The sequence below is a fragment of the Hylaeus anthracinus genome, unplaced genomic scaffold, assembly GCF_026225885.1.
Source record: "Hylaeus anthracinus isolate JK02 unplaced genomic scaffold, UHH_iyHylAnth1.0_haploid 5, whole genome shotgun sequence".
NCBI classification, from domain to species: domain Eukaryota; kingdom Metazoa; phylum Arthropoda; class Insecta; order Hymenoptera; family Colletidae; genus Hylaeus; species Hylaeus anthracinus.
Window position 1 is genome coordinate 8,400,912 of NW_026535322.1, and position 14,706 is coordinate 8,415,617.

Here is a 14,706-nt window from a genome sequence, read left to right on the forward strand (position 1 = left end):
TTCCCTTCGCGACCGCTGCGAACCAGACTCCCCGCGATCGAGCTGTTTATCTTGTTATGGGATGAACGACGCCAGGAAAACCTTATCCGTGAATTTTCACGACGATCTTTTGCCTCGTTTCATTTGTTATTTACATGTTGTTCACAGTCATCTCTCTTAATCTCCTCAATCAGCGTACGTAGATACAAAATTTAAAGATTATGCAGAATTAAAAGTCGATGTGGTTAAAATATTGAAATCCAACTACTCTCTATGCACCTTATAGTGGACCGGCCCTTTTGAAAGAGGTGATTGTATTTCGATACAATTAATTTGTCGTTAAAGCACAGATTCGTTGACGATCGATTTTTCATCGTCTCAGACCTTACGCTGCGTCGCTTTGCGAAGCAAGGAACGTATCGCGTGACGAGACGACGAGCGGCTCGGTCCGATTTACCGCGTTTGCAGACTCTAGTCGAGGGTTGGTCTTTGTTTGCGCCAATATTTACTCGCCGACTAAATTACTTCCTTCTATAACTCGCTCCTTCTTCGTAGTCTGGTCTGCGCGACTTCCTCTCGCACCCGCTGCGAAGGGAACAATTATTGAAAGACTCGAGACGTCGCACGAGTCGACGACGAACAACGTTTCATCGTCGTACGGATCCGCGACGGTCTCCTAACGAATTCAACCGACGTCGATCCGTTTTGTGGTTTCCGGGGAGCTTTTCTGCCATGGACTTTACATCCTAGGCTACTTTGAGCTAATACCCTGGCTCAGCGCGACAGACGGGCCCGCTTACCCCAGTCCCTTTGAAGGCTACCGTCGGACATTTCGACGGGGGATGTTTTTGTGCTCCTGTCGGCTCAGACGTCTGTCCATATAGCAGAACCGCCACTGTCAAACGATTTTTGCGATCCTCTCCACCGTTTCGCTCTCTCTGAAAATGGGCATTGGTCACGGAAACCGTCGTCGTAAATACAGTAGGCAATTAGACGAAAGTTTCGCAGGTCTGGTTCTTTCGGTGGTCCCCGAATAATGTTAGTTGTAATTGGCGCTATAGGAGACGCTCGGGATACTTCGATGTCTTTAAGAGAAAAGAAGGAAAGGCGTTCGGAAAACCGGGTCGATCGAGTTTTTCACGACATCGTGCAGTTCGTCATTCGCGGAACCGGGGAACAAACTTGCGGAACGACATTACCGGAAATGTAATACCCATCTTGATTACAGAACAGCCTTGGGGTGTTTCCGTGGTGATGCTTCCTCTGTGCAGCCCTGCCTACGTAATTTCCATTCCGACGGCAAAACCACCTTCTTCTGGAGGGCCTGGCTCCGGCGTTCCACGCGGAGTTTTCTCTTTATCTTACGACGTGCCAGACTCTGACATTGTCCCGGCTCTCTCATTGCCGCTACACGCATCGTCTCCCTCCCCCAAACCCCGGCGCGCTTTCACGCCCCTGGCGCTTTCCTTCCACAGTCATCCCCCTGTTCCGCTTTCCAATTTATCCCTTTCGCTGGCTCTGTACTTCCGAGATATTAAACCTTAGTTCTCCACCTTTGATCCGTGGACGGTACACAATGCTCGGTCTAAAGCCGTTCCGGTCTGCGGTGGGATTCGGTTCGGGGTCTACTTTCCTTCCCATCGACTGCGTTAATCACCCCCTTGAATCGTAGTTAGCGCGTAATGCACTTGAATATTTCACGATACCGTTTTCATACACGAACATTGTCGGTCGGTTGCCGAAACTCTCTGCGTCGCTCGAGGAACGACATTCAAAGGGAGATCACGCGAGTTTCCACCGAAGGATTTCGACCATCTCTTAGGGACTGATTTATAACAGCCTTTTAGGCACAACGCGCCACTATAGTGGCTTTCGCGGATGTCATCTTTCTGAACGACGTGTACAGAGAAACAGTCGTTTCTAAAAAGATAGACAAGACGATTTACATCGCTTGTTAGAGGACAAGTAGAGGAATACGATAAAGAGCGAACAATTTTTGCAAGATTTGCGCACGATTCGAAACGGGCGCGTGGCTCTGACGTTAAAGCAAACAAAGTTAAAGCCTGTACCGTCCGTCGTTTTATTAGAAGAGAATTACTAACATCGATTTTCGCTCGAAAAGCTTCCTTCGTAAAATAACCGACGATATCGTAGAAAGAATTCTCGAAAGGGGGGTGGCTTATCAAGGTGAATTTCCTGTCGCCACTTTGTTTCAGATTTCCCGTGACAGTTATCGAGGCGATGAGTTTGCCGTTGAAACGAACGTGTCCCCTATGTCGACGATTGGAAAATAGAGGACGGAAGTAGACGTCGTCATCGAGTTCGCGACGCGGGGCGTCCTGTATTTCGCGTTCAACCGAACGGATCAAAGATGAATGGCGCTTGGAAGTATAGACTCACGAGATGTCAAGAGCAGCGGCTGAAAAAGAATTGTCTTCATACGGATGCTGAGCATTCAATGAGGAGTAACAAGTCAGGCATGCGAACCGTCGTCACCGATCCACCTCGAAGGGCAAAGCTCCTCTCCTTTCGAGTATACAGTTTCCACGATTTTTTTTCTTTTATCGTAGGACTGACACTGACAGTGGACGTTGAAGTTTCCTCGAGTTTGCAAACCATCGCTTCGAACGTGCATCTTGCGTGAAAAATTGAACAGACGTCAACTTCGTAGACGGTTGAAACGCAGGGAGTCGAGGAATACTTTGTGAGAAAAATAATTAATTACAGAAGAAAAGGAAAACTCACCGATTCAAGCGATGAAACAACCATAGCGTAAGAAAAACATTTCTAAGGTTGAAATTGCATCCATAAAACTTGTAAGAAATATTTGCAAAGTAAAAAGAAGAAAAACAGCTAAAGAGGTAGCACCTGGGAAGTCTAGGTAGCATATTCTACGGGGAAAAATACAAGAAAGCTCCGACGTCTCTGGCTCTCGAATTGTCGCGAAAGTGGAAGCCTCCGTCGAAGCGGAATCGCGGTTTCCACGCTCGCCGCTGGCGGATTCCGCGGAAAAGCAGGATGCAGCCGGGGGAGTCTTCGATATTCGCGAAAAACCTTGCGATAACCGTCTGAAAGGAGGCGAGAAGCGGTTCGTGCGGTGACGGCGTCGTTTTATATTGTCGTACACGTCGACGCGAAATCGCGAGCGTGACGGGACACGGATATTTCTCGAAAGCCTGTCTCCGATTGAGAGACGTCGCGACATCTAAAGTAGGGATATTCGATTCAGAATCGATTTTCTAGAAAATCGTGCTTTTCGGTTCTGCTTAGTTAAGAACATACATAGAAACGGAAGGTGTCCGAGTCGTACTTGTTGATATTCTTGAATAGTGTTTGTATAAAAGAAAATGTAACGAACATTGGGCTTTCCTACTGAATTCTCTTGAAAATAATTATTCGCCAACTGTTCGCCAATTTAGACAGATAAATTATTTTAGAAAGTTGACGGCAACATTGTTGTTGACAATACAAGTTGAATATTGTACCACTAGCTGACAAACAGATATGTAGGGTCTTAAATAGTCACGCAATAATGTAAAAGTATGTACGAGGTAATTAAAAGAGTTGATTTCTCGAATCGATTATTTTGCAAGAATCGAACAGCTCCGGTTCGAAGGGAACGAGAGACGCGTGTTGTTGGCATCGAGCCAAGCCGCCACCGGGCCCGTGTAATTTTCTGCTCACGAAAAATAATTAGAAGGCCGTGTACACGGTCGCGTACGGACGGTCTTTTCCGTCTGGCCCGGTCCGGAGCTTGATTACTCCTAGGAATACGCGTCGCTGGCGAAACGGCAATTTAAATTAGTGGACGCGCGCGCGCTGATGCGAGCATGGGACGCGTTTGATGCACCCGTCGGTGAGACACTTTAAAAAAGAATTTGTAATGACCGTGTGTTTGTCGAAATTTCCTACGAGCGCTTAATTCTTAATCCTCTCATTCGTACGCGTACGCGTGTCTCTTCTCTTTCGATACAGAATGATCCGACGGCTTTGACCTGCGAAATTTTCGTCAAATGGATACTTACCAAGTACTCTCTAAGTTTGTTTAGGCTGCCGTCGGTATTTTGGTGGTAATTTCGATGAGCTTACCCGTGGCGACACAGCGTGCTTTGACGAAAGCACGAATGTTGTTACGCTGTTGCAGTGGCGTGGACTCTTTTTCGTTAAACGTATTTGGAACACTTTTCCCATATCAATTTTTTGATAATATCAAGTATCTTACGACAATTATACGCTGATATGATACGAATGATCGCAAACATGCCTTACAATATTAGTTTAACTCACTGATGTGCGACAACCATTAATTACGTTAGTCTTTCTTTGAAAAAGGTGTGGCGATGTATTGTAATTAATGGCCGGTAGTGTACCATAATTAAAAGGCCTTCGAGCAAACGAGCAAACTTATCTACGGGTATTCATAAAAGCGTAGGACGTTACAATTCAGTCTTCGTACCTCGATAGCTCCAATCTAATTTATTCGTCCGGTATCTATCGGATGAAATTAATCAAAATCGTTCATCAGCAGTGCGAGGCTCAGAAACCTTGCGTGATATTACTCGTCACGAAAAGGCATTTCAACAACCGCTTCCCACTGTAATTGCGTGTCGACGATAAAGCGATCGCGTCACATGTGGCCTGGGACGATCGTATCGACACGGATGGAATCACACGAGTCCAACACACTGTACAACGTGTTGTCCACGCGTATCCACGATTGCTCATCCCCTGTCTCGTTCTCCTCCCTTTTATCTCACCAGTTTCCGCATCTGTCTCCTCAGCAGCGGTTAAACGAACGCGGCATCGTTCGTCGCACGTTCGACCAAAAGAAGAAGAATTAATTAATCCTCCGTGTTCACGCTGCATTTTGCATAAGCCCGATCTCATCGCGTGAGCTCCGCCAATTTACCACGGCCACGGAGCAACACCGAAACACGCTGCCCGTCCCATTATCTTCCATCGAGTTCGATAGTGTCCCCACTGGCCAATCTGTCGTCCATTCGAAGGACCCTCTCCCTTATTTACAGCCACCTCTCGCGAATATCGTTACCGAAAATATCGTTCTAATAGATAAAAAAACATTGAAATTAGGCACTCGATATAGCATTATAAAATATTGTTTCTCTTTCGTGTTCGAGGGCTAAACATTTTTCTCAAAGTTGTGGATGAAATACCGGTTTAGTCAAGCATCTACTCCGGTTAACTCTCATAGACTTAGTAAAGAATTATCGAACGATACAATGATAGTTCGGTTTCTTCTCGATCGTTCTTCGCCCTCTCCCCATTAGACAGATCATTCGCGTTCCCACTTCCTGTATCGGAAGCGTCGATTAAGGGTTTCGTCGATTAATCAACGTCTAGGTTAACAGTCGCGTTACCGAGCCCGATTCCAGAGCGAGCAGCGCATCAATTAATCGATGTCTCTATCAACTGACGTCTTGATTAACTCGATCATGGCTGCGAGGCTCGGTCTTTTTCGGTAGAAATCGCTTCCATGGCTTCGAGACATGTACAAGAACCGTCGCGGTCGATCCCTTTCCATTATTATCGAAAGGTGAAACATGCGGAGCATCTTCAATTAATGCGAAATACCGCGGAGTCCACGCGGTTGCGAAAAAGATGCCGGTTATGCAACGCGTATCTAGCTCGATGGAGGACATCGTCAGCGCGTTAGGAATTCTGCGGAAACCTAGATTCGAGAAAATTGTGAAATCTTGCGCGTCGTGAAATTGATTGAAGAATAATACAAGATTCTTGCGACGGACTCCCAGGTTAAGAATCTTCTTCATTTACACAACTGGATAAGTAAACCGCGATACCGCAACGTTTACACGTTATTTTCTCCTTATCGGAATACTACTAATGCTTTAAATACGACAGTTATTCTCGTTAACAGAAGACTCTACGCAGCTAGAAAATTCTCGTTACAAAAGGTAGCAATCACTGTTTTTGGTACAAAGTAAAGTAACTTCGAGTGCACCGAGTCGCGAATCAGACCACGAATTTTGATAGACGACAAATTCGCCATTCAGGATGGATTTCCGCTTGTATCCATCGTGGAAGTCTAGAAAATTAATGTCAGTTTCAACGTCAGCCAAAGAGACGAGGATTGGCGTCGCGACGAAAGGGTTTCGCCCCGAGCCCTCTCCCGACATGGTTTCGTGGAAAAATATATATAAAAAAAGAGGAAAGCACGGAAAAGGGGAAAACTTTGGGCTAGGAGGATGCGGCAGGCCGGCACGCCGGTAAATAATGAAACTTTACATCGGCGCGAGTTGCTTGCGGTGTTTTTCATCGCATGAAGTGGAACTGTCTAGACGCATTCAACGTTTCTGCAACACTGCGAGGAACACCTTTATCGTACCCTCTCTCGCAATTTCCCGCATCGCGCGCTCTCCCACTCTCGCGTTTTTTTTTATCGTCCATTTCTTTCCCTTCGCGTTTTTACCTTTTCCTCTCTTCTTTCGCTGTTGCGTTTCGCGTTTCTCCGCGGCCTTTTTGTCCGCGAGGCGGTGGGTTTACACTTGAAAACGGTTACAGGAAACCGCCCAGAGGATCAGCGAGCGTCGACGGCCCGCGTGGAAACGCAGCAGCTTCGATTCAACGGAAAAGCGTTAGGAATTTCGCGTTTATCTCGTTCACTAGACCCCGCGCGGCAAAACGTTTCTACTTAATTAAAAGCGGGAAATCGTAGAACGCGAATCGCGAGGAGTCGACGAACCGATCGTTTAGAAATATTCGAAGACAATCTTGCGTAACCGTGTGTAGAAATAAAAATATTATTAACGGAACGTTTCAAGATTTCAGCCCGATAAAATGCTTCGAATACTTCGCAACCAGTGGTAGGAGTGGTAGGTGCAACGTAGACAGCGGACGCTTTCGTTTCTTACAACTCCTTCCACCCGCCGAGTAGATTCTTTTGTCGATTTGATCAAAGGTGGACAGGTGGTCGAGATATTAAACGTTGAAGTTTGGAAAAATCAAGTACCATTGCCAAACGGACAACGATTTATCTTCGAGGTCAAGATGACGTCTAGTGTCGGTATACCGAAGCTGAAAAGATTGGTTTTTCTAAGAGGGTACGACAAACGTTGATTTCCTTTTACGCGGATAACAATATTTGACGTTTAACCAGAGATAGATCATTTTCATGTAGATAAAAATTTAGAAAACCACCCTGTTTATAATTTTCGCGTTCTTCTCGGACGGTTCAATCGTTGAAGTATCGTTGACTGACCCTCGATAGCAGAGAATGGCAGGGTCTGAACAAAACTGGCAAATCGTAAGTCAAGGTTTCGTCAAACAGTGGAAAGGGCTCCATGAAACGGAGAGTTACTTCAGGAATAGAAGTTGGCGAGTTATGTAGCTGGAATAGCAGCTGCGAGGCGGTGAAACGCGAGGAGCAGGACGCGAAATGCGAAAGAACAGCGCAACGGCGAACTTCGCCCGAGAAGAATACTTCGGAAGCGTTTCCTCCCGGAACACAACCGCACCAACAACTCGCAATTCTTTCCGTGGGCCGTATGAATAAGTCTGAAATTCCCCGTTTTAATCCGCGAAGCACGACAAGCTTGTCGTAAATTTCCGCGTTGCGCAATCCTGGCATATACGGGTGAATCCCTTCTTCGGAAAGCAAACAGATAAAACGTTTTGGCAACGCGAGCTGCCTTTGGTCATCTGTTGAAACGATCATCCGAATGCTGATGAACGTACCTTCTCCTCCGTTCGACATATTTTTCGTTCTCCTGCAACGTTCTTCGTCGACGCGCCGCCGACAACAGCAGGAACGTTTTATGGAGGGTACGATTTACGAGTCGAAGGGACGCGGAAACGTAGAAGGGAGGAGAAGAGTTTTTCGATTTTCACTGTTTACTTTGTCACTTTTCCCAAACTCGAAACGCGACGAAATACGAGGCATCTTAAAAATCAGCCCAGTGCACTGCAAATAAATATACTCGTGGGCACACTTATAAAACACTTTGAAAGTTATAGGTTTAGGTACCTGAAACGAGAGTACGGAGTTTACAAATGCATATTATATCGATCAATCGTAGATTCGGATAGTTATAAAAAGTATCATAATTCACGGTGAGGAGCGAAGAATAACTAAAGAAAAAAGTCGACGATGGTTGGGAACGACTTCGCAATAACGAGAGGGAAAAGTTTGAATTAATCGTGACTACTGTTCCGCAAGGTGTGTGCGTGTTCGTCTGGGGCATCTCTTAGCAGCGTCCGTTCCGCGTATCACGTAATTGCAGGAAAATTTGCGAGCCCGCCACGGCAGAACTTATTCGACGCGAAAGCTAAACTTACTTAGGGCACGAAGTAAAATTTACTTCTACCGGTAGCAAGGACTTACGCGCGCAGGTAATAGAGTCGCGTGTGCCTTTGCATGTAGCGGTTTGTATATGCTTTCCGTACACGCCGTCGCGTACTTCTACCATATGAAACAATTCCCCTCTGAGCAGGATGTACGTGCGCGAGCTTTTCGCAGCAAACGCGGTGTTTCTTCGTCCCGCGTCGCTTGATCCTCGTGAAAAAAATTAGAAATTCAAATTGGAAAAACGCGGCGCGTGTGACTCGACGATGGAAAAACGACGAATGCGAAGCGCCGCGCTGATTTTTATCGACGTTTATTTAACTCCACGGTGACATTTGGGAAAGGGCCATCGCAGACCCTCGCTTAAATTTCATCGAGTTCGAATCACGCGAATTTGTACTATTCGTGGAAGAAGAAGAATCCATTTGTAATTCAATTTTCTATCCAAATGGTAATAATTAAATTAAGGATCGTAAGCTGTAAATAATTTAGACACGACTAGGGTCGAGACCCTGTAAGTTTTGCTGAAGTTAACAACCGTTTCTGCGATAATGGCAAAGAGAAAAATTGAATTGGAAAAATTGGCATCGCTAATGAAATATGGAAACGCTCGTTGCTTGGCACAAGAACAATACCTCTCGCGAAAAATTACAAGGCCAGAAAGGAAGAGGCTAGATTCCGAGAGCGACAACGTTGAACGAACACACTTGCGGGAAATAAGAATTTACAGCGATACCGAAATAAAGTCTGTCTTCGCGGAATTGCGATCCCTAGCGAAGTTTATGAAAATGCGGAATCGTCCGTTCCGAACTTTCTCAATTTCTTCGACCGCACAGTCCACTTCTCGCGAAGAAATACACATCTAGTTGAAGGAAGACAAATGTATCGACAGCGAGAATGGGCGTATTTGCATCCACGGAAACTTTCCTCGTGTTCTTTTCGTGTACCAACAACGTTCTGATAAAATCTATACCAGAGAAATTACAATGGTTATTGAAATTTATGGAAATACAGCCTCTCCGAATTTCCTTCTTCTCGATCTTTCGAATTCCTTCGGCGAGAATTCTTGCAAGAAAGAGACACGCGAATTTTATCGACGTTTCCTTGACGTTTCGGCGAGTCGCGACGGATAGAAATCGGCATTCAAAGGTTGTAATCGGCGCTAAAATTTATGGAAATTGCGCTCTATCCACGATTCGATGGTTCCTCGGATCAACACGTTCTAGAAATTGGAATAGGAAGCAGGTTTCTCGATTCCTCGAGAGGTAGCAGGTCGAGCGATTTTCGTGCTTTTTGACTTGTCGTTCGGCAATTACTGCAAGCTGTTTCGTTCGATAAAGTTGGATGGTAATATCATTTCGTCGTGTTTCGAGCGAAAATCCCTTTTAGATCGATCGAGCGGTTCTCGAGCGGACAGATCGGTCGTTTTCTTTTTATTTCAATTATCTAATGGCTCGATTATAGTATACCCACGTGTATTTCAACCGGAGCACCTCTCATCTTTTTTTGCGGGGGCGTGTCGTCGAAGAAAAGATTTTACTCGGCGAATTGGCTGTCGCGATTTATGTCGGAGATTAATAGTGGAATTAGGTTGGGACATACCACTGATCGATGCTTTTCATCGATTACACGGTTCTACTTTGTCCAAGGTGGAGGAAAACGAAATCGGTTAACCGCGAGCCTGTCGCACGAAACGTCTGAGCTATCGCGCTGTTCACACGTCACTGACTTCCACCCTTGTTCTTTTTCATTTGAAATTGTTTGTTTACGATCCTGCCTGTTGAATGCGTCGTCGTGTTCCTCGTCAGTCGCAAAGACAGATTCTCCAGACCCTCGCGGACTGTCTAGACATCGTCGGCTTCTCTAACTCTGACATTATCACGAACGACTGTCATCACCTACGAATGAAAGCATGCCATTCAGCCATGAAAAAACCTACTCCGTACACTCGGCACATCCAAAAAGAGGGACCATCGGAAACATCATTTTCGTTTTCGATTATCTTTTTCTAGACTCAGCTAACTCTTTGACGAATAGAAACGGTGTTCGTCGAACCAGACTTCCCCACCTAAACGAAGAGTCCAGATTGACAATTGATTATTTTTAGCCAAAGCTAACATCTCAAAGGGGGAAACGAAGGAGTTAAAGAAACACAATTCCTGTTTCCCCAAGAATCTTACACGATAAAAAGCATCTTCGACGTCTTAGGATCTTCTTCCCTCGAAATACGCCACCGATTACCTCTTCCCAGGGATTCGCGGACCCTTTAACCAGGTCGGTCCATTACCGTCGGGAGGGAAAAAACTCCCCGAAAAGCGGCGCACCCTCTCAGACCTACTCCGCGGCACCCTCGAGAAAGACGTCGTCGACGGTTCCAGCTTGTGCACCCTTAATTTCGGTGTCGGCGTCGGGGTTTTTACTCGAGTAGCTTGTAGTGAATTCTGACACCTCGTAAAAGGGTTGGTTCGGCTGTCGACGCCGGGACGCGGAGTCGTCGGCGTCAGCGTTGCCGTGCGCCCCTTTGACAACGGCCAATAACCCTCGTCTCGTTTCGGTATCGCGATTCCAAAGGCACGCGTGCATTCCGCAGCGTCGCGCTACGTCGCCTCTACCCGTGCGCGACGACGCCAATCGACGCTCGTCGGGACGCTCGTGTTACCCTCGATCGACGGACTCAAAGGAGAAATGTTAATTTCAATGCGCATAGGTGCGCGAAGGGCTACATACACACGGAAGTGTACATTCCGCGCCAGTTATCGGAGGAAGGATTCCATCGGAGGAGAGAGATCCCCACTCCCAACGGTTTTAACGTACACGCGATTCAAATGTATTCACGTTTTTGCACGAGAAACTAAAGTCCCATAGTTCGACGATACTTTGCACGTTTTTTGCTTTCATATTCTAGCTACCAATTTTTCTAAATTTTCTTTCTAATGCATGTTATTTTGCATCGTGGTCTGTTTTCTCATAACAGCAAACGAACAATTGCCATTCATGTTTTAAAGCTACAGTTCGAAGTCGCACGTTACATTTGTAATTCTGCGTGAATTCCGAACACTGAGGTGAGCGTGAAACATGAGTATTCATGGATATGTGTGTACAACTAGGGGTTAGTTTGCTTTCCCTTTTGAGTCCCTGCACGCGTTTCATTGGACATTCCGTCGGAGATCCTTGGCGCCTAGATGCGTCTTTGATAGGTAAATGTTTATTGTCGGTAGGAGCCGCCGGGACATCGATGTTTGCGTTCACGAATATCAAGGTTCTGGGGCGGCGTTATTGGTTCGACCGTGACTAATGGTCCTTCGTAGAGATGTTTCCGAACGTACCGAGGTCGGGGGCTCGGTTTTCGCGCACCGACTCGGGATATGCATATAAATTACCGACTATCCTGTCGTATTGATTGCTTGTAAATTATGGGGACACTTTCATTATTCGACTGTCGCTGTGATTTTGTTCGATGTTGCCCCGGGTGGAAGTTTATAGAGTTAATTTCATAAGGTCCGCGTGTGTGTGCGCGTTTTGCGATAAATGAGACGACAGCGTGGCACAACCGTCGATCGATATCATAAAGATCGCACTCTCGGTCACCAACGCATAGAATTTATTTAATCGACTGCTCGTTAAAAGCATGAAAATATTCGTAGAAAAATGATTAAAATGATACGCTCTTTCGTCCGAGAGCAACGGTACGATAGATTCGAGGTTTCGATTAAATTCGTCTTTTGCAACGTAAACCGTAATCGTTTCCATATACGCGGTGGCTGACATAAACCTCGCAGTTGAAGTCACAGCTTCTTGTTACTCACAGTGCTCGGATTCCAGTTGTTCAACCGCGTGAAAACCGCAGCGAAATCCGACTCACGGATACTCAGGTAACGCGCATTTACCCCAAACGACTCGTTCCCCGATAATCCCCAATTAGCGTTCCGCCAGAACCTACGACGACCCTCGAGCGCGTGTCTCTGGTCTCCTTAAAAGCACATCAGACAGAGCTTTCTCCTCGAAACGCGGCGCGAAAGCCTAGAGCGAAAAAATAAACAACAGAAACGAGCACTACCGAATCGCGAAGAAGGGGAGGAAAAAAAGAGATTTTCCCGTAATGCGCGCCAGGGTAGACAGGGAGAAGCATCACGCACTTTCGCGTACACATAATTCAGTTTCACGAGTTGCCCGCGCGCAGTAAGCACGGGAGAATATTAACATATGGATGGGGTTGCACAGTGTGAAGCGCTTATCACACAATGGAGCCAGCCATTGTCATGCAGATTCCCCTTGGCTAATATAAAATGATCATCAGACAGATCGGGGGAATCCCCTAATGCTTTAACACCCCGGTCTGCTAGAGCTGTTGCGTTCGTTCGCAAGTGCAGCCATGCGTGATAGGCCAGATACACGCGATAATTATATGCTAAAGGCATGTAGCGATGTTAGGCCCTTGTCCCTCTCTATTCTTGCGCGATAGGATTTACGTCTATTTAGCGTCTCGCACTCCAGGATTAACGTCGAAATTGATCGAACCTTAAAACGCCTCGAACCGGCTTGTTTTCGCCCTATTTTTCGATGATCGAATAGTGGGCTAAAAGGCTTCCATGTCGGCCGGTTGATTGATTGGTATTTTGCGGCTACTTCGCGGTAATTGGGGTAGCTCCTAATGGGAAATTTGAATCGGGGGCCAGAAGCGGAGTTTAAATTTCACGAGGTCAAAGAAATTCTAGTCCCTTTGAAACGTTGAATGGAGTATCCAATTTTGCCGCACGAGAAACGTTCGTTGTGCTCGACGGTGTTGCACGAAATACTTTAGGGGATAAAGTTATGCAGGACATTCTGCGTATTCGTATACTGCTGCAATTTTACGTACCCTGCGAGACGGTGTCTCCAATATTATGATAAATTCTATGAAATGCGATATTATGATTTTCATGCGATAACTTGGAATGTTTCGCTAGGTTTTTGTGATTGAAGAAATATCTTTTATCTAGAGATCGCAGGAGTGTTTTAGCTACTATTTAGTTTTAGGACATGCTTTATATTTTTAATTATATATAATGCTTCTGTGTTCTGTGGTACATCTACGATCGTACAAAGTTTCTTTTCTTGAAAGCGATGCGCTTAACTCAACTGTTTTTCTAAAATAATTTGAAATCCACGATTGCAAAGGTGCGCACGGTAGACTCTGGTGCGAGCAAGTGTACGCAAGGGCGAGCTTCTATCAGGTTCCACGCTTTTCAAAGAAACTTTCGCTTCGCTATCGCGCTGAAAGCCCCGGATGACTCAGCTCCGCGGGATCGTTGAATTATATTCGCGGTTTTAGACGAAGTCATTAGCTGCGCGCGCTATGGGCGCTCCTTAAAAAGCAGGCTAAAGCTCCCTCGATTCTAACGCGACTCATAATTATCTTCAGCGAAACTTTCTGTCCGCGACTTGAACTTTTGCACGCGTCTACGCACGGTCTATACAACTTTGAAAATTATTTTGCAATCACTTGCTCGATCCTTGCCTCTGCCATTCTTCTCCTGTCTATCGCGGTCTAGAAATCGCGATGAATTCAACGAAAGTTCTTTTCAAGTGTTTCTAATTTTTATAACGTTAATTTTTTAGACTCCCATTGATCGGGTTCTAAGCAAATTGGAACTGCGACCTGAGTGCAAGGGCTAGCGATAGATATCGAGATCGGTTCGGTGAAATTACGAGAGTCTTTTCGGCTGCCAAAATGCGACTCGTCTTGCCGGTTGGCAGCGCATCCCGCGGTGCTCGAATTCGATTTGCCACGACGTCCGTGGCAATCGTTTCATCGTGACGGAGCGACGTTAATTTAATCGGCATTCTGAATCGAGTCGCGAAAGGGGCCCGGAGAAAGTGGAGAAAGGGGACGAACGGAGAACGGGGGAACACTCGAATCTGCAAGGGAAATTAACAATGTTTTCCTCTCGCTCTCCTTCTCAAGGATCACTTGTCACCAAGTAGCCTTCAGCGCAGTAGAACATTCAACTTTAACTTTGCGCCCCGTCTTCGTTACTTCGGCTACGGGACGAAACGAAGAAGGAAAGAAGGAAAGAACTCCGGCATAGTTGTATACTTTCACGGGGCGTTAATTAGGATCTATCAACGACGCGAAAACTCCCTTTTGTAACGACGTTGCTCTGTAATTTAAGATACTCCGCCCTCTAGCTCGTTAAGTTTCATTGCAATGGTTCTCATCTTGTCAATTTGCCGGCTCACGTTCATCTCGACGCTCGCGAGATTGAAGTGCCGGTGGCTCTCTCGGCTATCGTCGCCGATTTACTATGAGTCTCCAGAATTCAATATCGCACTTCGCTTAAGGGGTATTCTAGTCTATAACTTTCAAAATATCAATTTTTTTGGCATTTTGCTCAAAGTGTAGTTCTTTAAAAACATATCCGCCAAAG